The sequence below is a fragment of the Dama dama genome, chromosome 10 (genome assembly GCF_033118175.1).
Source record: "Dama dama isolate Ldn47 chromosome 10, ASM3311817v1, whole genome shotgun sequence".
Lineage (NCBI taxonomy): Eukaryota > Metazoa > Chordata > Mammalia > Artiodactyla > Cervidae > Dama > Dama dama.
In genome coordinates, this window is record NC_083690.1 from 14595733 (window position 1) to 14622976 (window position 27244).

Sequence of the window (27244 nt, forward strand, 5' to 3'; positions counted from 1 at the left end):
GAAATCAGGATCTCAAAGAGATCTCTTCACTTTCACGTTCACTGAAGTATTATTTATAGTAGCCAAGATACAGAAACAACCTACATGTCCATCTACATATGAACAGATAAAGAAAATGTGATACACACACACACACAGGAATATTATTCACTCTTATAAAAGAAGGAAATACTGTCATTTGCAACTAAATGGATAAAATTTGAAAGCATTATACTAAGTGAAATAAGTCAGACAGAAAAAGACAAATACTATAGACGATATCCCTTAATATGTGATACTAAGGCCAACCTTACAGAAACAGAGAGTAGTGATGACAATCAGGTACAGGAGTGGGGGAGGAATGGCAAGATAGTGGTCAAAGAGAACAGACCAGCAAGTATGAGATGAATAAGTTCTGGGGATCTAATGTAGAGCATGGTGAAAACCGTTAACAATACTGCATTATATTGAAATTTGCTAAAAGTAGATCTTAAATATTTTATCACATTTCAAAAAAAAAAAGGTCAGTTTGTTAGATAATGAATGTGTTAATTAGCTTGACTATGATTATCCTTTCAAAATATGTAGACGTATCAAATATACCATACATATATACAGTTGATTATACCTCAATAAAGCTGCGAGAAAATGAAAAAGTGCTGAAAGAAAAAAAAAGTCCGCTGAAAATTCCATATACAACAAAGTGTCCATCAAAAAGGAGGAAGAAATTAAGACATTCCCAGATAAACAAAAACTAAAAGAGCTATCACCACTAGACCAACCTTACAAAAATGCTTAAAGGACTCCTTCAAGTTGCAATGAAAGGATGATGGACAGTAACTCAAAGTCCTATGAAAAATAAGGTTCTCTAGTGAAGGTAAATATTGGTATATGGACAAGTAAAAACCTGTAATATTGTCATTTTCGATCTTAACTCTGATTTTTATTCATTCATAATACAATTTAAAAGAGAAAAGCATTAAAAATAACTCTAAGTCTATATTAGTAGGTACATAACAAATAATGATGTAATTTGTGACATCAACAGGTGGGTATAGAGGAGCTGTAAAGGAGTAGAATTTTGCATGTGAGAAAAGTTTAATAGTTCTCAGTTTAAATGGATTTTTATAACCTTTTAGGATGTTAAATGTAATCACTATTTTTAAAACCTTAGAATGTTAAATGTAACCACAGTGTGTTTTATACAACACAAAGAAAATACACGGAGAATATATACGAAAGAAAATGAGAAGGGAATCAAAACATGTCACTACTGAAAAAAAATGTGTAAACACAAAGGAAGACAATATGGAAGGGAGGGACAAAAAGGTTTAAAACATACAGAAGGCAAATAAAATGGCAATTCCCTATCAATAATTAAATTTAAGTAGATTAAATTGCCCCAATTAAAAGACACAGATTGACAGAATGGATTTAAAAAGAGAATCCAACCTGATGCCGCCTATGAGAGACTCACTTTAGAGCTAAGGAAATGCATACATTTAAAGTGAAAGGACAGAAAAAGTTATTCCATGCAAACAGTAACCACAAGAGAATAGGAGTAGCTACACTAATATCAAATGCAACAGACTTTAAATTTTTAAAGAAAAAAAACTACTGCAACAGATAAAGAAGGACTTTATATGTTGAGGAAAGGGTCAATTCACCAAGAATATAATGATTACAAACATGCAAAAATCACAAACTCTAAATATATAAAGCAAACATTGACAGGGTATATCAAGAATTTCTGCAATTCAATAACAAAAGACAAAAACAGCCCAAGTTAAAGATGGACAAACAACTGAAACAGGCATTTCTCCAAAGAAGGTATATTATTGATCAATAAACACATGGAAACATGCTCAACATCATTAATCATTCAGTCAGTTCCGTCCAGTCGCTTGGTCATGTTTGACTCTTTGCGACCCCATGGACTGCAGCACTCCAGGCCTCCCTGTCCATTGCCAACTCCCGGAGTTCATTCAAACTCATGTCCATTGAGTCGGTGATGCCATCCAACCATCTCATCCTCTGCCATCATTAATCATTAGGGAAATACAAATCAAAATCAAATGAGATCTCACCTTACACCCACTAGGATGGGTACTCTTTCAGAAAAACAGAATAACAGGTACTGGTAAAGATTTGGAAAAGAAATTGGGATCTTTGTGCAGTCATTCATGGGAATGTAAAATGGTGCAGCTGCTATGTAAAATATGGCAGTCCTTTCAAAACAAATTAAACATAGATTACCTGTGATCCAGCAGTTCCACTCTGGGTATATACCCAAAATAATTGAAAGCAACATCCTAAAGAAATATTTATACACACCTGGCTCAGACCATGAACTCCTTCTTGCCAAATTCAGACTTAAATTGGAGAAAGTAGGGAAAAACCACTAGACCATTCAGGTATGACCTAAATCAAATCCCTTATGACTATACAGTGGAAGTGAGAAATAGATTTAAGGGACTAGATCTGATAGACAGAGAGCCTGATGAACTATGGACGGAGGTTCGTGACATTGTACAGGAGACAGGGATCAAGACCATCCCCATGGAAAAGAAATACAAAAAGGCAAAACGGTTGTCTGAGGAGGCATTACAAATAGCTCTGAAAAGAAGAGAAGTGAAAAGCAAAGGAGAAAAAGAAAGATATTCCCATTTGAATGCAGAGTTCCAAAGAACAGCAAGGGGAGATAAGAAAGCCTTCCTCAGCGATCAATGCAAAGAAATAGAGGAAAACAAAAGAATGGGAAAGACTAGAGATCTCTTCAAGAAAATTAGAGATACCAAGGGAACATTTCATGCAAAGATGGGTTCAATAAAGGACAGAAATGGTATGGACCTAACAGAAGCAGAAGATATTAAGAAGAGGTGGCAAGAATACACAGAAGAACTATACAAAAAAGATCTTCACGACCCAGATAATCACAATGGTGTGATCATTCACCTAGAGCCAGACATCCTGGAATGTGAAGTCAAGTGGGCCTTAGGAAGCATCACCACGAACAAAGCTACTGGAGGTGATGGAATTCCAGTTGAGCTATTTCAAATCCTGAAAGATGATGCTGTGAAAGTGCTGCACTCAATATGCCAGCAAATTTGGAAAACTCAGCAGTGGCCACAGGACTGGAAAAGGTCAGTTTTCATTCTAATCCCTAAGAAAGGCAATCCCAAAGAATGCTCAAACTACCACACAATTGCACTCATCTTACACGCTAGTAAAGTAATGCTTAAACTTCTCCAAGCCACGCTTCAGCAATACGTGAACTGTGAACTTCCAGATGTTCAAGCTGGTTTTAGAAAAGGCAGAAGAACCAGAGATCAAATTGCCAACATCCACTGGATCATCGAAAAAGCAAGAGAGTTCCAGAAAAACATCTGTTTCTGCTTTATTGACTACGCCAAAGCCTTCGACTGAGTGGATCACAATAAACTGTGGAAAATTCTGAAAGAGATGGGAATACCAGACCACCTGACCTGCCTCTTGAGAAACCTGTATGCAGGTCAGGAAGCAACAGTTAGAACTGGACATGGAACAACAGACTGGTTCCAAATAGGAAAAGGAGTACATCAAGGCTGTATATTGTCACCCTGCTTATTTAACTTATATGCAGAGTACATCATGAGAAATGCTGGGCTGGAAGAAGCACAAGCTGGAATCAAGATTGCCAGGAGAAATATCAATTACCTCAGATATGCAGATGACATCACCCTTATGGCAGAAAGTGAAGAGGAACTAAAAAGCCTCTTGATGAAAGTGAAAGAGGAGAGTGAAAAAGTTGGCTTAAAGCTTAACATTCAGAAAACTAAGATCATGGCATCTGGTCCCATCACTTCATGGGAAATAGATGGGGAGACAGTGGAAACAGTGTCAGACTTTATTTTTGGGGGCTTCAAAATCACTGCAGATGGTGATTGCAGCCATGAAATTAAAAGACGCTTACTCCTTGGAAGGAAAGTTATGACCAACCTAGATAGCATATTAAAAAGCAGAGACATTACTTTGCCAACAAAAGTCCATCTAGTCAAGGCTATGGTTTTTCCAGTGGTCATGTATGGATGTGAGAGTTGGACTGTGAGAAAGCTGAGCACCAAAAAATTGATGCTTTTGAACTATGGTGTTGGAGAAGACTTTTTTTTTTCCATTTATTTTTATTAGTTGGAGGCTAATTACTTTACAATATTGTAGTGGTTTTTGCCATACATTGACATGAATCAGCCATGGATTTACATGTGTTCCCCCTCCTGAGCCCCCCTCCCATCTCCCTCCCTATCCCATCCCTCTGGGTCATCCCAGTGCACAAAAATAAACTCAAAATGGGTTAAAGATCTAAATGTAAGACCAGAAACTATAAAACTCCTAGAGGAGAACATAGGCAAAACACTCTCTGATATAAATCACAGCAAGATCCTCTATGACCCACCTCCCAGAATATTGGAAATAAGTGCAAAAATAAACAAATGGGACCTAATTAAACTCAAAAGCTTTTGCACAACAAAAGAAACTATAAGCAAGGTGAAAAGACAGCCTTCAGAATGGGAGAAAATAATAGCAAATGAAGAAACAGACAAAGGATTAATCTCAAAAATATACAAGCAACTCCTGCAGCTCAATTCCAGAAAAATAAATGATCCAATCAAAAAATGGGTCAAAGATCTAAACAGACATTTCTTCAAAGAAGACATACAGATGGCTAACAAACACATGAAAAGATGCTCAACATCACTCATTATCAGAGAAATGCAAATCAAAACCTCAACGAGGTACCATTACACGCCAGTAAAGATGGCTGCTATCCAAAAGTCTACAAGCAATAAATGCCGGAGAGGGTGTGGAGAAAAGGGAACCCTCTTACACTGTTGGTGGGAATGCAAACTAGTACAGCCACTATGGAGAACAGTGTGGAGATTCCTTAAAAAACTGGAAATAGAACTGCCATATGACCCAGCAATCCCACTCCTGGAGAAGACTCTTGAGAGTCCCTTGGACTGCAAGGAGATCCAACCAGTCCATCCTAAAGGAGATCAGTCCTGGGTGTTCATTGGAAGGACTGATGCTGAAGCTGAAACTGCAGTACTTTGGCCACCTCATGTGAAGAGCTTACTCATTGGAAAAGACCCTGATGCTAGGAGGGATTGGGGGCAGGAGAAGAAGGGGACGACAGAGGATGAGATGGTTGGATGGCATCACTGACTTGATGGACATGGGTTTGAGTAAACTCCGGGAGTTGGTGATGGACAGGGAGGCCTGGTGTGCTGCAATTCATGGGATCGCAAAGAGTCAGACACGACTGAGCAACTGAACTGAACTGTGCTTAGCAGAATTATTCACAATAGCCAGTAGGTGGCAGCAACCCAAGTGTTCATTGATAAATGAATGGATAAACAAAACCATACACATACCATGGAATACTATTCAGCCCTTTAAAAAGGAAATTCCAGTGCACTGTACATGGATGAACATTGAGGATCTTATGTTAAGTTAAATAAGCCAGTCAAAAAAGATAAATATTATATAATTCCAACACATGGTACATTCTCCAGGATAGATCACATACTAGGACACAAAACAGCCTTGGTAATTTTAAGAAAATTGAAATCATATTAAACATCTTTTCTGACCACAACACTTTGAAACTAGAAATCAACTACAAGGGGGGAAAATGGGGAAGAAAAAAAAACACACTAACATGTGGAGGCTAAACAACATACAACTAAACAATAAACGGGTCACTACAGAGATCTAAGAACAAATTTAAACATACCTGGAGACAAACAGAAATGAAAACGTAACAATCCGAACTCTACAGGATGTAGCAAAAGCAGTACTAAGAGGGAAATTCATAATGATACAAGCTTACTTCAAGAAACAAGAAAAATATCAAATACACATCCTAACCTTGCCGTGATTCATGGGGTCGCAAAGAGTTGGACACAACTGAGTGAACTGAACTGAATCTTACACCTAAAGGAACTAGAAAAAGAAGAACAAACAAAACCCAAAGTTAATAAAAGGAAAGAAATCATAATGAGCAGAGATAGAAACTAAAAAACAATAGAAAAGCTCAATGACACTAAGAATTAGTTCTTTGAAAGGAAACAAAATTGATAAATCTTTAGCCAGACTCATCAAGAAAAAGAGGGCCCAAATCAATAAAATCAGAAGTGAAAAAGAAGTTACGACCAATATCATAGAACTACAAAAGGTCATAAGAGACTACTACAAACAATTATATGCCAATAAAATGGACAGCCTAGAAATGTACTATCTCTCAAGGCTGTATGAGGAAGAAATAGAAAATAGGAACAGATCAATTACCAGTAATGAAAATAAATCAGTAATTTAAAAACTCCCAATAAAAGTCCAGGACCAGATGGCTTCATAGGTGAATTCTACCAAACATTTAGAGAAAAGTTAACACCTATCCTTCTCAAAGGATGCTTCACTTATCTAACTTAATCCATCCATGTTATTGCAAATGACAACATGTTCTTTTTTTATAGCTGAGAAGAACTAAAGAACCTCCTGATGAAAGTGAAAGAGGAGAGTGAAAAAGTTGGCTTAAAACTCAACATTCACAAAACTAAGATCATTAACATCTGGTCCCATCACTTCATGGCAAATAGATGGGGAAACAATGGAAACAGTGGCAGACTTTATTTTTGGGGGCTCCAAAATCACTGCAGATGGTGACTGGAGCCATGAAATTAAAAGACACTTGCTCCTTGGAAGAAAAGCTATGACCAACCTAGACAGTGTATTAAAAAGCAGAGACATTACTTTGTCAACAAAGACCCACCTAATCAAAGCTATGGTTTTTCCAGTAGTCATGTATGGATATGAGAGTTGGACCATAAAGAAAGCTGAGTGCAGAAGAATTGATCCTTTTTAACTCCAGTGTTAGAGAAGACTCTGGAGAGTCCCTTGGACTGCAAGGAGATCAAATAAGTCAATCCTAAAGGAAATCAGCCCTGAATATTCATTGGAAGGACTGATGTTGAAGCTGAAACTCCAGTACTTTGGCCACCTGATGTGAAGAACTGACTAATTGGAAAAGATGCTGATGCTGGGAAAGATTGAAGGGAGGAGCAGAAGGGGACAACAAGGATGAGATGGTTGGATGGCATCACCGACTCGATGGATGTGAGTTTGAGCCAGCTCCAGGAGTTGATGATGGACAGGAAAGCCTGGCATGCTGTAGTCCATGGGGTTGCAGGGAGTTGGACACAACTGAGTGACTGAACTGAACTGAGTATACCATTGTATACATACACCGTGTATGTGTCTCCTAAAATCTCCTAAAGGTTAACCATTTAAACAAAATTAACAACAAAATGGGCTTTACAACATATGTAAAAGTGAAATATGTGAAAACAATAACATAAAGGTCAGGAAGAGACATGGGAGCATATTATTGTAAAATACTTATGTTATATGTTAAGTGGTATAGTATCACTTAATGGTGGACACTAATAAGTTAAAGATGTATATTATGAATCCTATGAAAGTCACACAGTCACGTCTTTGTCACCCCATGGACTGGTAGCTCACCAGGCTCCTCTGTCCATGGAATTCTCCAGGCAAGAATGCTGAACTGGGTAGCCATTCCCTTCTCCAGGGGTTCTTTCCAACCCAGGGATTGAACCCAGGTCTCAGTTGCGGGCAGATTCTTTACCATCTGAGCCACCAGGGAAGCCCTATAGCAAACACTAAACTTAAAAAAGTAATATCTATAAGTCAAACAAAGGGATTAATGGAACTATAAAATCTTAACTGTTTGCAGATGGCATGATCCTCTACATAGAAAACCCTAAAGACTCGACCAGAAAATTACTAGAGCTAATCAATGAATATAGTAAAGTTGCAGGATATAAAATTAACACACAGAAATCCCTTGCATTCCTATATACTAACAATGAAAAAACAGAGAAATTAAGGAAACAATACCATTCACCATTGCAACAAAAAGAATAAAATACTTAGGAGTATATCTACCTAAAGAAACAAAAGATCTATACATAGAAAACTATAAAACACTGATGAAAGAAATCAAAGAGGACACAAACAGATGGAGAAACATACCGTGTTCATGGATTGGAAGAATCAATATTGTCAAAATGGCTATTCTACCCAAAGCAGTCTATAGATTCAATGCAATCCCTATCAAGCTACCAACGATATTTTTCACAGAACTAGACCAAAGAATTTCACAATTTGTATGGAAATACAAAAAACCTCGAATAGCCAAAGTAATCTTGAGAAAGAAGAATGGAACTGGAGGAATCAACCTGCCTGACTTCAGACTCTACTACAAAGCCACAGTCATCAAGACAGTATGGTACTGGCACAAAGACAGAAATATAGATCAATGGAACAGAATAGAAAGCCCAGAGATAAATCCACGAACCCATGGACACCTTATCTTTGACAAAGGAGGCAAGGATATACAATGGGAAAAAGACAACCTCTTTAACAAGTGGTGCTGGGAAAACTGGTCAACCACTTGTAAAAGAATGAAACTAGAACACTTTCTAACACCATACACAAAAATAAACTCAAAATGGATTAAAGATCTAAATGTAAGACCAGAAACTATAAAACTCCTAGAGGAGAACATAGGCAAAACACTCTCCGACATAAATCACAGCAAGATCCTCTATGACCCACCTCCCAGAATATTGGAAATAAAAGCAAAACTAAACAAATGGGACCTAATGAAACTTAAAAGCTTTTGCACTACAAAGGAAACTATAAGTAAGGTGAAAAGACAGCCCTCAGATTGGGAGAAAATAATAGCAAATGAAGAAACAGACAAAGGATTAATCTCAAAAATATACAAGCAACTCCTGCAGCTCAATTCCAGAAAAATAAATGACCCAATCAAAAAATGGGCCAAAGAACTAAACAGACATTTCTCCAAAGAAGACATACAGATGGCTAACAAACACATGAAAAGATGCTCAGCATCACTCATTATTAGAGAAATGCAAATCAAAACCACAATGAGGTACCATTACACGCCAGTCAGGATGGCTGCTATCCAAAAGTCTACAAGCAATAAATGCTGGAGAGGCTGTGGAGAAAAGGGAACCCTCTTACACTGTTGGTGGGAATGCAAACTAGTACAGCCGCTATGGAAAACAGTGTGGAGATTTCTTGAAAAACTGGAAATAGAACTGCCATATGACCCAGCAATCCCACTTCTGGGCATACACACTGAGGAAACCAGATCTGAAAGAGACACGTGCACCCCAATGTTCATCGCAGCACTGTTTATAATAGCCAGGACATGGAAGCAACCTAGATGCCCATCAGCAGATGAATGGATAAGGAAGCTGTGGTACATATACACCATGGAATATTACTCAGCCATTAAAAAGAATTCGTTTGAACCAGTCCTAATGAGATGGATGAAACTGGAGCCCCTTATACAGAGTGAAGTAAGCCAGAAAGATAAAGAACATTACAGCATAGTAACACATATATATGGAATTTAGAAAGATGGTAACGATAACCCTATATGCAAAACAGAAAAAGAGACACAGAAATACAGAACAGACTTTTGAACTCTGTGGGAGAATGTGAGGGTGGGATATTTCAAAAGAACAGCATGTATACTATCTATGGTGAAACAGATCACCAGCCCAGGTGGGATGCATGAGACAAGTGCTCGGGCCTGGTGCACTGGGAAGACCCAGAGGAATCGGGTGGAGAGGGAGATGGGAGGGGGGATCGGGATGGGGAATACGTGTAAATCTATGGCTGATTCATATCAATGTATGACAAAACCCACTGAAATGTTGTGAAGTAATTAGCCTCCAACTAATTAAAAAATAATTATTTTTTTTGAAGAAAAAAAAAAAAGAGAGAAAAGGGACGGAAAAAACAGATGGGACAAACAGAAAGCAAATAGTAAGATGATAAATTTAAACTTACTCATCAATTGTCTCATTAAATTTAAATGGTCTAAATAATTCAGTTAAAAGACAGATTTTCAGAATGCCTAAAAAATCAAAACCAAACTTTGTGCAGCCTATAAGAAACACTTTAAATATAAAGACACAGATAAAGATTAAAAAGAAGCATATAGGAACGGTATCCCATCCTAACACTAATCAATTATTGGAATGGCTATATTTATATAAGACAAAATTTCAGAGATTCCAGAGCAAAGAATATTATCAGAGATAAAGAAGGTCATTTAAACCCACCTTCTAGAATAACAGAAATAAAAACAAAAGTGAACAAGTGGGACCTAGTTAAAATTAAAAGCTTTTGCACGGCAAAGGAAAAAAAGGTGAAAAGACAACCCTCAGAATGGGAGAAAATAATAGCAAATGAAACAACTGACAAATGATTAATTTCTAAAATATTCAAGCAGCTCATACAACTCAATACCAGAAAAACAAACAACCCAATCAAAAAGTGGGAAAAAGACCTCAACAGACATTTCTCCAAAGAAGATAGACAGATGGGTAACAAACACATGAAAAGATGCTCAACATAGCTCAGTATCAGAGAAACGCAAATCAAAACTACAGTGAGACATCACCTCACACTGGTCAGAAGAGCCGTCATCAAAAAGTCCACAAACAGTAAGTGCTGAGTGTGGAGAAAAGGGGACGCTCTTGCACTGTTGGTAGGAATGTAAACTGATGCAGCCACTATAGAAGACAGTATGAAGATTCCTTAAAAAACTAGGAATAAAACTACCATATGACCCAACAATCCTACCCCTAGGCATATACCCTGAAGAACCAAAACTGAAAAAGATACATGTACCCCAATGTTCACTGCAGCACTATTTACAATAGCTAGAACATGGAAGCAACCTAGATGTCCATCAACAGATGAATGGATAAAGAACTTATAGTACATATACACAATGGAATATTACTCGGCCATAAACAAGGAACGCATTTGAGTCAGTTCTAGTGAGGTGGATGAACCTTGAGCCTATTATACAGAATGAAGTAAGTCAGAAAGAGAAAGATAAATATTGTATACTAACACATATATATGGGATCTAGAAAGATGGTACTGATGAATTTATTTGCAAAGCAGCAATGGAGAAACAGACATAGAGAACAGATGTATGAACATGGCGAGAGCGGAGAGAGGGTGAGATGTTATGCAGAGAAAAACATGGAAACTTACTTTACCACATGTAAAACAGACAGCCAAAGGGAATTTGCTCTATGTCTCAGAGAACTCAAACAGGGGCTCGGTATCAACCTAGAAGGGTGGGATGGGTAGGGAGATGGGAGGGAGGTGAAGGAGGATGGGGACATATGTACACCTATGGCTGATTCATGTTGATGTTTGGCAGAAAACAACAAAATTCTGTAAAGCAATTATCCTTCAATTAAAAAATAAATTTAAAAAAGGAGGTCATTTCATAATGACAAATTCATGAAGAAGTCAAATGAACCCTGAATGCACCTAACAACAAACTACAGGAAACAAAAAAATTATAGAACTTCACAGAGGGATAGAAAAATCCATAATTATAAGAAAAGATGTCAATAACCTCTCTCAGTAATTGATAGAACAAGTCAAGAAGAAATCAATAGGATTTTATTTAAAAAAAGATTTAAACAATACTATTAGTTTGACATTATTGATGTTTATACTGTACAATGCTTCACCCAGCAACAGAATACATTCTTTTCAAAGGCATATGATCCCCAACAACAGTGAAATTAAACTAGGAATTAATAAAAGGAACATCTTTTGAAAATCCCCAAATATTTAGAAATGAACACACTTCTGTGTAACAATAAACCAAGGGAGAAAAGTATTTTGAACTGAATGAAAATTTTAAAAATACAGTATATCAAAAGGTATGATATGCTGCTAAAGCAGTACATGAAGGGAACTTTTATAGCACTTTAAGGGAACTTTTGAATGCCTTTATTAGGGGAAAAAAACAAAAAAGTTCCCAAATCAGTGGCCTCAGCATCCACTCTAAAAAAAAAAAAAAACTAGAAAAAGAAAAGCAAAGTAAACCTAAAATGGAAAAAAGGAAATATAAAGGCCGGAGCAGAAATCAATGAAATAAACAGAACAGCAATACAGAAAAATTCAGAATTGGAAACTGGTCCCTGGAGATCAGCAACTTTGACAAACCTTCAGTAAATCAGACAAATCAGAAAAATTAAGCAAGAGGGCACAAATTACCAATATCAGGAATGAGAGGGGTGGTGTCACTACAGATTCTACAAATGTGAAATGGATAATGTGGAAATATTGTGAAAAATTTTATCAATAGGGTCAACAACTTAGATGAAACAATTCCTTCAAAGAGTCAAACTTCAGTCACTTAAGAAAAAATAGATAACCTGATTAGCTCCATATCATTTAAAGAAGTTGAACTACCAGTGAAAAACTTTTTCATAAGGGAAAACCCAAGCCCAGATAGCTCTCCTTTCGAATTCTACCAATCATTTAAGGAAGAAATATTACCAGTTGTCTGCAAATGAGAAAACTGAAAAGGAGGCAACCTCTTATCCCCTCAACTTATTCTGTAATATGATGCCAGTATTACCCTGATGCTGAAACCAAAGACATTACCAGAAAAATAAATAAAAGTGACCAATATCCTTCATGAACATACAAAATATCTAAACAAATTTTACAAAATTGGATCCAACAATGTATAAGAAGGATAATATATCCTGATCAAGTAGAGTCTGTCCAATGACTGTAATGACAGTTTAATGTTTAAAAATTAATCAGTGTAATTTACCATATTGGGCTTCTCTGGTGGCCCAGACAGTAAAGAATCTGCTTGCAATGTGGGAGACCCAAGTTCAGTCCCTGGGTTGGGAAGATCCCCTGGAGACGGGAATGGCTACCCACTCCAAAATTTTTGCTTGGAGAATTCCATGGACAGAGGAGCCTGGAGGTCTATAGTCCATATGGGGTCTATATGGGGTCTCAAAGAAAACTAAAAAAATTTAAAACCATGATCATATCAATAGACACAGAAAAAGCAACTGAAAAAGCGGGCATTCATTCCTGATTTAAAAAAAAAAGAAAAATCCCTCACTGATTAGGAGAAGAAGGGAACGTCCTTAACCTGATATAGCGCATCTATGACAAACCCACTGGGAACACCATGCCTAATACTCAAAGATTGCTTCCTCCTGAAGATCAGAAATAAACTAAGAATATCCTCTGACAGTGTCCTCTAAGAGTGTCCTCGCCACTTCCACTCAACATTATACAAGAAGTTCTAACCAATAAAGAAAAACAAATAAAAGGCATTCAGATTGAAAAGGAAGAAGTAAAACTGTTACTATTCACAGATTACATGATGGACAATATAGAAATCTGAAGGAATCTACCAAAAGACTACAAATAGGTGAGTTTAACAAGGTGGCAGAATACTAGGCCAGTATAAAGAATTCAAGCACAATTCTATCTACCAGTAATGAAATATCAAAAATTGAAATTTTAAAATAGTATCATTTATAGAAGTCTCCAAAATAGTATATTGAAAAAAAAATCTGACAAAAGATGTTAAAGATGTGTACACTGAGAACAACAAGAATACTGCTGAGGAAATTAAAGAGTTCAGTCGCTCAGTCGTGTCCGACTCTGCGACCCCATGGACCGCAGCACGCCAGGCCTCCCTGTCCATCACCAGCTCCTGGAGCGTGCTCAAGCTCATGTCCATTGAGTCAGTGATGCCCTCCAACCATCTCATCCTCTGTCGTCCCCTTCTCCTCCCGCCTTCAACCTTTCCCAGCATCAGGATCGTTTCCAATGAGTCAGTTCTTCTCATCAGGTAGCTAAAGTACTGGAGCTTCAGCATCAGTCCTTCCAAAGAATATTCAGGACTGACTTCCTTTAGGATTGACTGGTTTGATCTCCTTGAGACTCTCAAGAGTCTTCTCTAACACCACAGTTCAAAAACATCAATTCTTCGACAGTCAGCTTTCTTTATGATCCAACTCTCACATCCATACATGACTACTGAAAAAACCATAGCTTTGACTAGATGGACCTTTGTCAGCAAAGTAATGTCTCTGCTGTCTAGGTTTCTCATAGCTTTTCTTCCAAGGAGCAAAATTTTCCAAGGAGAAAATTAAAGAAGACTTAAATAAATCAGAAAATATATCTTATCCAGGGATTGGAGGATTCAATAATGTCAATATGCTAAATTCTCTCCAAATTGACCTACAGGTTTAATGCAATCCCAACAGGCTTATTGTATAAATTGTTACCAAATTCTAAAATTCACATTGAAATATGAAGGAACTAGAATAGCCAAAAGGAAGGACAGAGGTGGAATACTAACACTACCTGATTTTAAGATTTATTATAAAAATACGTTAGTTAAGACAGTGTGGAACTGGTGTAAAAATAGATTAGTGAAACAAAATAGAGCACAGAGACATGTGAACAACTTATTTTCAACAAAGGCGCAATGGCAATTCAATGGAGAAAGAATGATTCTTTCAACAGAAGACATTGGAACAATTTGATATCTATATACAAAAAAGTGAATTTCCATTCATAACCCACATCATATACAAAGTTAACTCTAAGTTGGTCATAGACCTAAATGTAAAATCTCAAATTACAAAACATCTATAGGAAAACATACAACAACCACAAAAAAATTGTTAGTTTGAGTTAGGCAAAGCTTCCTAGATAAAAGAAGAGTGATCCACAGGGGGACAAATAAATTGGATTTTATCAAAATTTAAAACTCCTGCCCTTAAAAGAACACTGTTAAGAGAAGGAAAAGAGCCACAAATTGGTAGAAAATATTTGGAAATCATACCTGATAAAGGATTTGTACCCAGAATATATCAACAACTTTCAAAATTCAATAATAAAGGGTTAAGACTCTGCACGTCCACCACAAGGGCCACAAGTTCAATCCCTGGTCAGGGAACTAAGATCCCACAAGCCATGTGGCATGGCCAATAAAAAATGCATAAGGCATATGAACAGACAATTCTCCAAAGAAGATAGATGAACACATGAAAATATGTGAAAAATAAACAAATGAAAAAATGTTCAGCTTCATTAGTCACTAGAGAGAAATGCAAATCAAAACAATGGGATACCACTGTGCACCTTTCAGAATGGCTAAATTAAAAAACTGACCACACCAACTGTTGATGATGACTTGGAGGAACTGGACCATTCCCACACAGCCAGTGGGGATGCAAAATGGCACAACCACTCTGGAAAACAGTTTCCTAAAAATATAAACATCTGATCCAGACATTCCATTCTTATATGTTCACCCAAAAGTAATGAAAGCTTTTTAATGTCCTTTCAAAGGTTTGTACACAAAAGTTCATAGCAGTTTTATTTGTAATAGCCCCAAACTGCAAACAACTCAAATGTCCATACCACCCATTAGTAACGAGGAACAAATTCTTGGCTCTCAACAATGCACAACATGGATGGGTCTTGAAATAATTACACTGAATAAAAGAATCCAGGAAAGGAATGCATAACACAACAAGGTCCTACTGAATAGCACAGAGACCTATATTTAATATCCTATGATAAACCATAATGGAAAAGAGTATTTACAAAAAGAATATATATGTAAAACTGAATCACTCTGATGTACAACAGTAATTAACACAACATCATAAATCAATTTCTTTTTTTAAAAAAAGGAAAAGAATACATACTGTTTAGAGTCCGTTTATATAAAATTCTAGGGTATTTAAACTAACAGACAGTGACAGAAAGCATAATGGTGGTCAGACTGTAGGGGAGATGGTTTACAAAAGGACGAGAAATAACCAAAACCCCAATTCAAAAGAAAAAAGCCACCCTAGATTTCTATGGGTGTTTTTCCCTGAATGGAACTAGGGCTTTTATCTGAGATAAGCTGAGGTCTGGATACAGTGTTTAAACTTTCCCTAAACGGTTTGTGTTTTCTTTAGAGCTGGTACAGGATTAAACAGCATTCCCTAATATACGGCGGCAACTGGCAAAACACACACAGCTAAGCACCAGAGAAACCATTCATACTTGGCATCCAGCGAACAGCTACAGAGACAGAAAGCATTCACAAGAAAACACAGTGAGAGCTTTTTACCAACCATGGAAGGAGAGAGAGAAACAACAAACTGTTTCTGATAAAATCTTACTCTTGTTTCCATAAAAGCAATTCTACTGTGTCCATAACGGAACGAGGGAAAAGGTCGTCCTTCACATTCAATGTTTTTCTACCAGCTTTTTACGCCTGCATGTATGGTTTTACAGGGCTACAGCAGAATCACGAGGGGAAAATGCAAAAGGTATGTTCTGCTCTGTAAGTTCATCATCACATCTGCTCTCATTTCTTTCCACCCATTTATCTTTTCAAGTTGCCAAGAACATCCCTGGGAATAAACCCCTCCCACACCAAAAGCTGGGGATAGGATAATTGGTATCTGATGATGGAAGATGACATTTTTAAATAGCCACTTTTAACTTCTTAAGATACATTTCATCTTTAAGCATGTATAGACTGCTTCAATGCTTAGAGTTAAAAAATGGGGGGGGGGGGGGTGGTAATGTGGAAGATGCCCCAATAACAAGCATAAATTCACCAAAATTTTGCAATGGCTAAAAAAAAATGTTTTTGAAACCCATTAGATCAAGTGTCACTTATGTAACAATGATCTTAAAATACAAGGCCTAGGAAAAGGCCACCATCTATCTATCAAAATGACTTTCTCGTTAATGAGTAAAGGTTTGAGTTTTCTAAATATGGTATAATATGAATAAACCTAAAGGAAGACTTTCCCTGGTGGTCCAGTGGTTAAGACTCCATGCTCCCAATACAAGGGGCCCAGGTTCAATCCCCAGTCAGGGAACTAGATCCTACATGCTGCAATGAAGACCTGGCACAGCCAAATAAAATAAAACAAACTTAAAGGAAAATAATGACTCTTTGCAGTACTAAGAATCACACATCATGTACCATTCATGTGAGACGCTGATACTACTTTACAGAAAGTGGCAATATATTTGAGGGAATCCACTGAGGACATTCACACAATGCTTCTTATAAGCTTACAGTACGAGATGGAAACCACAGGAACTTGTTCCATTTGTTACCAACACACTCACCCCCACACCTTGTCTCCACCGCAATCACCCCCCGCACCTCGTCTCCACCACGCTGGGCAGACCTCAGCCAGGCAGGACATCACACAAAGTGTATGGCTGATTGTTTCTGCCTCCTCCCAACCAAACTACACAAGGTTGAAAATGAGAGCCTTGTGTAACAACAAATAGCACGCCCGTAGCCCAGTATTACCAATGGCCCGCTCACTCACCAGCAAGCAGAAACGCGCAGAACTGTCTGCTTGAGGCTGCTACAGTACAGCAGAAAGTTAGCTTAGGAAAGCAATGACCCTGACATCTCTGCTAAAGAAGCTTCCACACGTGTGCTCAGAAAGCCACGAGCAAAGATGCAAGAGCAGCTTTGCTTGCGGTGAAGAAAAACTTGGAAACAACATAGATGGCCAGCAATAGGGAACTTATTATTACTGAACTACAGTCCCCCAGCAGACTAGAAGGCAGCAATTAAAAGGAGGGACTTTCCTGGTGGTCCAGCGGTTAAGACTGTGCTCCCAATGCAGGGGGCCCTGGTTCAATCCCTGATCATGGAACTATATCCTGCATACTGTACGTAAGACCAGGTGCAACCAAATAAATAAAAAAATTTTTAAAACAAATCAGGGAGAAGTGAAGTGAAAGTCACTCAGTTGTGTCCAACTCTTTGGGACTCCATGGACTGTAGCCCACCAGGCTCCTCTGTCCATGGAATTCTCCAGGCAAGAATACTGGAGTGGGTTGACATTTCCTACTCCAGGGGATCTTCCCGACCAAGATCGAACCCACGTCTCCCACACTGCGGGCAGATTCTTTACCATCTGAGCCACGAGGGAAACACTGCGTTTCCTGTGTATGAACACGTATCAATACAGAAAGACAAAGATGTGGAAAGATCCAAAATAAACTCCTGAGAGTGGTCCCCCTGGAAAAGAGGAGGAGGATAGAGCGCTGAGAGGGCCAGAGTCCTCTACCAAATGCAGACCAAATAATGAGAAACAGCAATTTTATTCTGTTACTGTGGACTGCTTTTCACATACATAAAACCTTTGTCAACTCTGGATGCCCATATTTGTACCTCAGATAATCTAGGTGACCTCTCAGAGCATATCTGGGGAAAAATAAAAGGGAAAAAAAGAGAAGGAACACAGCTTTATATTATTCATAGCTGCCAACGTGATCTTATTCCGGAATGAACCAGTTGAAACATAATTTCCCAAGGTTAGAGGTTCTAAGATGGATTTGATGAGGCGATGCCAGGGCATTCTGTACAGCTGTAATTTTTCTGCAGAATTCATCTTTATACCACTCTGTGACCGGTTGGCGTTATTTGTGAAAGGGGTTGGAAACAACTCCTGACTCTCTTTCCAAGGAGAGCTTTACTTCTGAGTTTTTCAGACATCACACAGGTGATCCATTCTGCCTCAGTCCTCAGCTTGCTACATGCTGCAGGGGCCTCCACGCTGCCTCCACGTGGCAGGGATCTGTGGTTAGATGGAGAGACGGAAGAAGGTCGTCTCTCCAGAGGTACCAGGAACATTCTAGGCTGCTCTTCCACCAAAAAGCACAGGAAACTCACATGGCACAGGAGATGCCAATGAAATGAATTTAAAATCCAAGACTCTGAGGCATCAGCAGCAAACAACTGAAATAGTCAAGATGGGGGGACCTAATAGTGTTAAGGTATCAGTTTCTCTCAAAGTCAATTACAGCTTCAATACAATCCCAATCAGAATCTCAGCAGGCAATTTTGTAAACTGATGAGCTGATCCTAAAAAGTATATAGAAAATCATACAGATATGAATGACTAGCATAGGCAGACAATTTGGTAAAACAAAGTTGGAGGATTTACAATACTTGATTTCAGGACTCACCATAAAATGCAAAGACTGTGGTGACTGGTATAGACAGATATCTAAATCAATGGAACATAAGGAACATAAGGAACTCCAGGAACAGACTCCATGTCCACCGTCAAATGGATTTTAACAAGGGTACCACAGCAATTTCATGGAGAGAGGATAAGTGTTTCAACAAGTGGTGCTGGATATAGGAAAAAATGGACATGAAGCCCACTTTCACATCATACACAAAAATTAACTCAAAAAATGTTTGCACTTTGGTTCTTCCCTGGTGGTCCAGTGGTTAAGAATCTGCCTTCCAATGCAGGGATGCAGGTTCAATCCCTGGTTGAGGAACTAAGATCCCAAATGGCACAGGGCAGCTGAACCCACATACTGCAACTACAGAACCCACACACAGGCTCACCACAACTAGAGAGAAGCCCCTGCACTGAACAAAGACTGCATGCCGCCAAAAATAAATAAATATTTTTTAAAAATTAAAACTTCTGCATTTTGAGAGACTATTAAGAACATGCAAGCCACAGCACAGGAGAAAATATTCAAACTACATATATCTGAAAAACAACTCATATTCAGAACATACAACAAGCTGGTCATTCAAAAACAGTAAGACAAACAAGCTACAAAAATGGGCAAAGAATCTGAGTAGACACTTCACAAAAGATGATGTAACAAATGGCCAATGAGCACATGAAAAGGGGCTTAATTTCTTTAGTCATCAGGGAAATGCAAATTAAAATGAGATGCCACGTATTTACTAGAGTAACCAAAATGCAAAATACAGATGGACTTAGAGATTACCATACTAAGTGAAGACAGAGAAAGACAAATATTATATCATTTATACACAGAATCCAAAAACAAAAAAATCATACAAATGAACTTGTATACAAAACAGAATTAGACTCATAGTCATAGAAAGCAAACTTATGGTCACCAAAGAGGAAAAGTGGGGGAGGGATAAATTAGGGGTTTGGGACCAGCAGACACAAACTGTGTGTGTGTGTGTGTGTGTGTGTGTGTGTGTGTGTGTGTGTGTGTGTGTGTGTACGGGCACTCACACTAAGTTGCTTCAGTCATGTCCCATTCTTTACCCTATGGACTGTAGCTCACCAGGCTCACCCTCTGTCCATGGGATTCTCCATACAAGAACACTGGAGTGGGTTGCCATGCCCTCCTCCAGGGGATCTTCCCAACCCAGGGATTGAACCCACATCTCTTATGTCTCCTGCATTGACAGGTGGGTTCTTTAGCACTAGTGCCACATGGGAAGCCTATATATATGTGTGTGTGTATATATGTATATTAATATATTATATACATATGTATATGTATATACATAATATATATTATATATATAATGTATATATATATAATATATATGTATATATAATAATACATACATAATACACAATAATATTATGTATATTAATATATATAAAAGCAGATATAACCTATTATATGTAAAAATAAACAAGGTCCTACTATATAGTACAAAGAACTATATTTAATATCTTGTCATAAGCTGTAATGGAAAAGAATCTGAAACAGAATATATATGTGTATGTGTGTATATATATGTATGTGTATGTATAACCGAACCACTTTGCTATATACCTGAAATTAACAACATTGAAGTCAACTATATGTCAATCAGAAAAATAATAAACAGAGAATCTGAAAGATGTGATTCAACTGGAATGCGTGTATTTCTGGCAGGAATGAAAATGGCACCACGTCACCTGGCCCCCCACCCCTATTCCGTGTGGCCTCCACCCATTCAGCTCACAGGTTCATATAATACAACCTGCCCAGCCCCACCAAGCCTTTGTGGTGCTCAGCCTGCTCTAAAATCCTGATTTTATCAGATAAAGCAATGAAAGGGGCCGTGGCCTTCGTCTCTGGGTTCTAAACTGTCCATTCCTGGAACTCCCCTGGTGGTCCAGTGGCTAAGACTCAGTGCTCCCAGAGCAGAGGGCTAGGGTTCGATCCCTGGTCAGGGAACTAGATCCCACATGCCACAACTAAGGGTCCTAAGAGTTAGCATGCCAAAACTAACAATCCCGCATGCTACAACTAAGACCCAGTGCAGCCAAATAAATATCCATAAAAAATAAATGGTCCATCACTGACAGTGAATCATGGGGATGCTGTGAGTAGCTAGGTGAGCCTTCTTCAGGTGAAGTCTTGATTTAGGTTATCAGAGAAAACCCTGCTGGCATCAATCACCTCAGCTGACCTAAATATCCAAGCCTGATCTTTTTTTTTTTTTAACCTTCTTTTGCATGAAAATGAATTTCTCCAAGAATACTTTAGCACGGTGGTTCTCAAAGTGAGGGCCCAGAGACCAGCAGCACCAGCATGGCCTGGGAGTTGTGAGAAAGACAGAACCTCAGCCCCACCGCAGTGTCCATCTGCATTTTCCCGAGATGTGCAGGTCCAAGGGCTGAGCGTGCCAGGGCACTATCAAGGCTCCATGGAGCTAATGCAGGTGCAAGCCCCTTACACACTTCAGTCTGCTGAAACAGATGGAGCCCTTGCTCTGGGAGGTGGGGGGCAGGGGGTGGGCAGCAAGCGGGGTGAGGGTGGCCAGGACAGCAGCCTGGCAACAGGAGTCCTGCCCAGAAGGGGACAGCGTTTTCTAGATACCTACATTTTTTTAAGCAACCTCAACTGTGGTGAATCAATTTTAGGCGCCACTGTCTCTGAGTCGGCTCTGGGTGAATCATGAACCATAGGAAGAGGAGCGAGGGAGTAAAAAGGCTTGGTGGTTTCAAGGACCCTTACCAGGCCTTTTTGAAAACCTAATAAAAATCGTGACATCCCTTTGCCAGAAACACACACATTTTACATACACTTCTGGGGAATTCACAGATTTCTTGGTCTTGAGTGCAATGGGCACCAGATTAAGAATCCCTGCTCTGGGGAAAGGCACAGAGAAATAGAAGGGCGGGAAAATAAAAGATTCAGAACGACTTTTTTTCTAAAGTGGAAAAAGGTGACAAAATTTCAGCACATAAACACAGATGCTTATAAATTATTCAGATCTAGGCTAACTCAATTACATAGATGAAACCCAAAAGATCAAACGTATTCCATCATGTCACCTGGCTTCATCACCAGATCAATTTCAACACTTTCTCACTTAAAACAGCACTTTCCCAGACTCCTCAAAGCACCATCTGTTTCAGCCAGCCCTAGTTCTCCCTCTAGCATCTGGGGAGGCCTAGGATCAGGTCACAGTCATTTGTGTGACATCAGGCCCCCTGCCCCAGGGACCCTGTAAGGGCACAAGAAACATTTACTGGATTTAAGTTCCTTCCATAAGGGTGAACAGTGGACAATTCCTTATCACCTAAGAAGGTGAGAGTTTCTGCTTGATCAGGGAAGGGCTTATTGGAAGTTCAGCACCGGACTGTCCTGACACTGTGGTTGGAAGACGCTGTCCAGGGAAGTTCTCCAGTACCACGGAGAGGACCACACTGAAAGGAACCTACATGTTAATTTCCCCGACAATACTTTTTGAGGACATGGCTGTGCAGGGGCCGGGATAGACGGATCCTTCAGCCAGGTGTCCAAGATCTGTGGCTGCTCAGGGCTCCTCACACCTGTGAGATAAAGAGGCTCAGACCTGTGTTCTCTACTTCAGGACTCAGGGATGGTCAGAGGGCCAGCCTCCCTCAAGACACCCCAGACCCTGAGTACCATGGGCATCCCACCTGCCCATCAAGATATACAGATACATCTCTATCATTCAACGCCCTCCCTCCCCTTGGAAGACAAAGCTGAAAAAAAGCACCTGTTAGAATCTAATTTCCATTCCACCAGCCAGTTATTTCTGGGCTCAGCCCACACATGATGTTCTCTCATTTGCTAATTTCTTTACCCTTTTTATAAGCCCCGTCCTTTCTGCATAATAATTTCAACAACTCAATGAACACCAAAAAAATGGATGGCGACAGTGGAACCAATTTTATCATCAACTATTTGAAAGCAATGCTCAGAAATACATGTCTTAATTATGAATATGTTCAATTTTTTTTTTAATTTAAATTGAGCTACAGTGTGGCTTGCACCCAGACCTCAAGCCCTCCTGGCGCAGTCTCAGAGTTCCTATCCTAGTATCCGAGGGTAAATGTCAGAGCCTTTTCCAGTCGCCTGACCAAACCCTGTCATTTAAAACAACTTGGTGAACACAATTTTAGGGTTTCTATTTGCCTAAACACCTGCACTGTAGGCTGTGGACGTTCTTAATTTACATCTCCTTACATCCTACAAACATCACTGGTACCAGGCCGGCAAAGGCTCAAACAGTAGAACGTTCTGTACAGGGGGAGAAAAAAAAAAAGCTGCAAACAACCCAAAGCCTTACTCCCAGAAACTGATTAAATCAACTATGTCACTGGGTGGAAAGCCGAGCAGTAATTAAGGAGAATACGGCATCCCATCCATGCATGATGATATTATAGTATATAAGGCAGTATATATAATTTATGACGCAATATTGTAATAGTACACATCACATTAATGTGTAAGAGAAATTTAATTCATTTTAAAAATAATATATGCTATTATCTATCGCGATTATATTATGCACTACAAGCCAATGTCTTAGTTAACACATTAACTCATAGAAAATCAAAGAGGACAGAACTGTCTAGTCAGTCCACTTGAATAAAAACAAAAGGGCTCGTTCGAGTCTATAAACGTGAATATGCGTATCAACTGTCCAGAGCATTGGGGTTCAGCCTTTGCCGGCGCATCAGCATCACCTGGAGAGCCTGTTACCGCCCAGATCGCTGGGCTCCAGCAGCAGGTCTAATTCGGCAGGTCTGGGCTGAGCGTGTAGAAGCTGCAGTTCTAACCGGCTCCCAGGTGCTGCCGCTGGTCCCGGGGCCAGGCACATTCCCGGGGCTCCAAAGTAGGAGGAGTTTGGGAGTTTTTATTTCAGAAAACTTACACTTACACATTGATTCAACAGCCCTTGTTGAGCGTCAGCTCCGTGCAGGGCAGCGGTGGATCGCCCCGTAGGGTCCGCAACCTTTCCTCCGCCTCCTGGGTGTCTCACCCGAGAGGGGAAACTGAGGCCCCGAGACCGGTCATCCAAGGTCGCCAAGTCTCTATGGCGGAGCTGGGATTCGAACCCCAGGCTCTGAAACGACGGCGAGCGTCCCGCCCGCTCCCGAGCTCCAGACGAGCTTCCCCCAGCGGGGAGCCCATGAAGATCCTGCGGACTCCGCCCGGGCCCGGCTCGGACGTGCAGGAGCCGCTGGGCAGCCCCGCCGGAGCGGCCGGCACGCGCACGCTGGAGCCCCGCCGGCCGCGGCGAGGGGGCGGAGCCGGGCGGGCACGCGCGCTGGGCCTGCGCTCGTGCTCGCGGCGCGAGCGCAAGGGAGCGGCGCCAGGATAGAGGCTCGCCGAGCCGCCATTCCAACGCAGGCGCGGTGGCCAAGTGGTAAGGCGTCGGTCTCGTAAACCGAAGATCACGGGTTCGAACCCCGTCCGTGCCTGTAAGGCGAATCCTTCCCTTTCCAGGGGAGAATTTTTAGGGGTGTGAGATCACAACGATCATCGATTTTCTACCCATCTTCGATCCGGTATTTAGGTCCTCACCCAGAATCCCAAGCGGGCCAAGTGTTTTCACTCAGTTTAGATTTAGGCTCCCTCGCCCGCGCAGAAGGTCCGAGTCTGGGTATCCTGGCCTGAGGTCGGCATAGTCGGGGGCGCCGGGCGGACCGGGGTCGCGGGCTCCAGGGCTCACGTGGAAACCGTGGCCCGAGCGCTGACTTTAGTGCAGAAAAACTTACTGCTGATGGCACTTGGCTCAAGAGCCACTGAGCATTTTTCTGAACATTAAAGTCCAATTGAATCCACTCTCCTGAGAGAACTGCCGTTGCCTTCCTGAGCCCACACCCAGAGTCAGCTGGTGTCTGGCTTGCTATTTTTAAAAGGAAATCCATTGTAGGCACTGCGTTAGAGGGAGGAAATCCTGCCCAGACTTGGAGCTGGTCCGACAGGAAAATCTGCACCCTTCTCTCTCTCTCTCTGAGCCTCCGTTTGCCCCCCCAGTAAAATGGGTCTCTGGTCAGGGTTGGCCGAGAGACTGGCCTCAGTCAACGCAGCTACTGTCGTTGGGCACCTGTTTTCTTTGCATCACCACGGGGCTGCCCGCCTGCATTTAAAGATGTTATGCAAAAAGATATTATGCAATTACCCTTACCCTCCAGGAGCTGGCATATTGTATAATCTGAAAACCAGCTTGACCTAAATTGGGGAAACCTGTTTTCAGCGCGAGATGTCTAACGGAAGAAAGCATTCATGGAGCTCCTGGTGTGGGCCGGGTGGAGCCGGACTCTGGGGGCTCTCTCAGTGCGAGAAGGTGGGGGAGATGGATGCGAAGGGGGTCGGAGAGCCTGGCAGGAGCGGCTGGGGCTGAGTCGTCCTCTGTCGCAGAGTTCTCCCACTTAGCAGTAGTCGTCAGCATCACCTGGAGGGAAAGTTAAAATGCGGAGCCCTGGGCGCCACCCCAGAGTGTCTGCATTGTTTTGGTCTGCTCTGGGGCTTGGCATTTGCATTTCTAAGGAGCCCCCAGGTGATCCTGATTCTGCTAGTTCCCCGGACCACCCATCCAGAACCATTTCCCTGAAAATAAGGGTATTTTATAGCCGCATTCTAAACCCAGGAGCACGTGTATATGCATGAGCACAAACATGTGAGTTACTACATATAAAACAGTGAACACCAGGGCTTCTCACACTTCAACCTGGGGATGATGTGAAAATGCAAGTCTGACTCTGGGGCTTTGAGATGGAGCCTGAAACTCCGCGTTTCTAACCTGTGTTTTGGCGATGCCAACGCCGGCTGGTCACCTCGCCCCCTCACTGAATACAGGGGGAAAGAAGGATCCTGACCAAAGTACTGAAACTGATCAGGACACCAGGGAGGCTGGGGAAGGGAGATCTTCCCCCACACTCTCTTCTCTGAAGTACCTCTCGATAACAGTAGCGAATGCACATTTCCTGAGTTATTTTACAGATGTGAAAAACCTCCACCAAATGGAAGATGTCAACTACAGTACTTGATGACCGAGCACATAGCCCCCAGGCCTCCTAGAGCTTACGATCTGATAGTGGTAACCCCTGTGACACCGCCCTGTACGCTCACCATCAACCAGAGCATTGTGCGCAAGCTGATCATACGCTGCGATACCCCAACCCCCAACCTGGCCTTTATAAATTCTCTGATGGTGGGACTAAAGAATCCACCTGCCAATGCAAGGGAAATGGGTCGATCCCTGGTCCAGGAAGATCCCACATGCCGAGCAAGCCCATGGGCCTGTGCTCTAGAGCCTGGCAGTCACAACTACTGAAACCCTCACCCCCTAGAGCCTGTGCTCCGTAACAAGAGAAGCCACTGCAATGAGAAGCCCACACACTGCAACAAGAGAAAAAGCCCATGCAATAAGAGAAAAAGCCCATGTGGCAACCAAGACCAGCACAGCCCAAATTAAGTAAATAAAAGTTGTTTTTAAAATGCTTTGCTGAAACCCTTCAGGGAGTCTGAGCGACTGAAGGGTATGAGCCACCCATCTCCTTGCATAGCCCTTGCAATAAACCTTTCTCTGCTCTAAACGTTGATGTTTCACTTTGTTTGGCCTCCCCGTTCATCAGGCACATGGACTTGGGGTCACTAACGATAACAGGTACCTTTGTTACCTTTGTTATCTTGTTACCTTGTTAACTTTCTGGAGGGAAGTAGGATGGGGGAGCTGTGCAAAGGATTCCTTCACTTTTCACCCTGTGAACTTTCACATTGCTTGGATTTTCTACCAGATGATCACCTCCTAGAATCACCTCCAAAGTCCACAAAGGCAACGATAACCTATTAGCCTGCAGGCAAATTAAACAATCCAGAATTGCCACATCAATCAATGCTCAAGTGTTCTGTGCTCTCCACTGGCGTGTGTCATCATTTCTTTTTTAAGTGACACAAAAGTACATTTATGTTCCTCCCTATTAAAAATATCCCCAAAGAGTTCTCCCCATTAAAAGACCACACTGCCCCCAACAGGCAGGCCAGTATCTGTGGCGCTGGTTAGATGTCCACACAGATTTCCTGTCCTTCCCTCCAAAACAATGAAGCGACACTCCTCTGTGACACCATCCCAGGAAAGAGTTCATTCTCACCCACCACTACCGCTGCCACACCCCAGTCCACCCCACCCTGCAGAGGGTGCTCCCCTCTGTGCCCCAGGTGAAGAAGGACTTTAGAAAATTTACCCAATGGACTGTAGGCTTCCATTTAT

The 27244-nt window shown here is 40.8% G+C and overlaps 1 long non-coding RNA gene and 1 other non-coding gene across 6 annotated transcripts in view; one reads left to right on the top strand and one right to left on the bottom strand.

The window, feature by feature from the left end:
* Positions 1-24232, bottom strand: part of LOC133063465 (uncharacterized) — a 75142-nt gene extending 50910 nt beyond the window's left edge. For all 5 annotated transcript variants that reach the window (XR_009694414.1, XR_009694417.1, XR_009694418.1 and 2 more), the window contains exon 1: positions 23906-24232. This is a non-coding gene — a long non-coding RNA (uncharacterized LOC133063465). The remainder of the gene's footprint in view (positions 1-23905) is intronic.
* Positions 24233-24377: 145 nt separating this feature from the next.
* On the top strand, positions 24378-24449 carry TRNAT-CGU (transfer RNA threonine (anticodon CGU)). Its single transcript has one exon. It is a non-coding gene; the product is annotated as a tRNA-Thr (tRNA).
* Positions 24450-27244: the final 2795 nt, after the last annotated feature.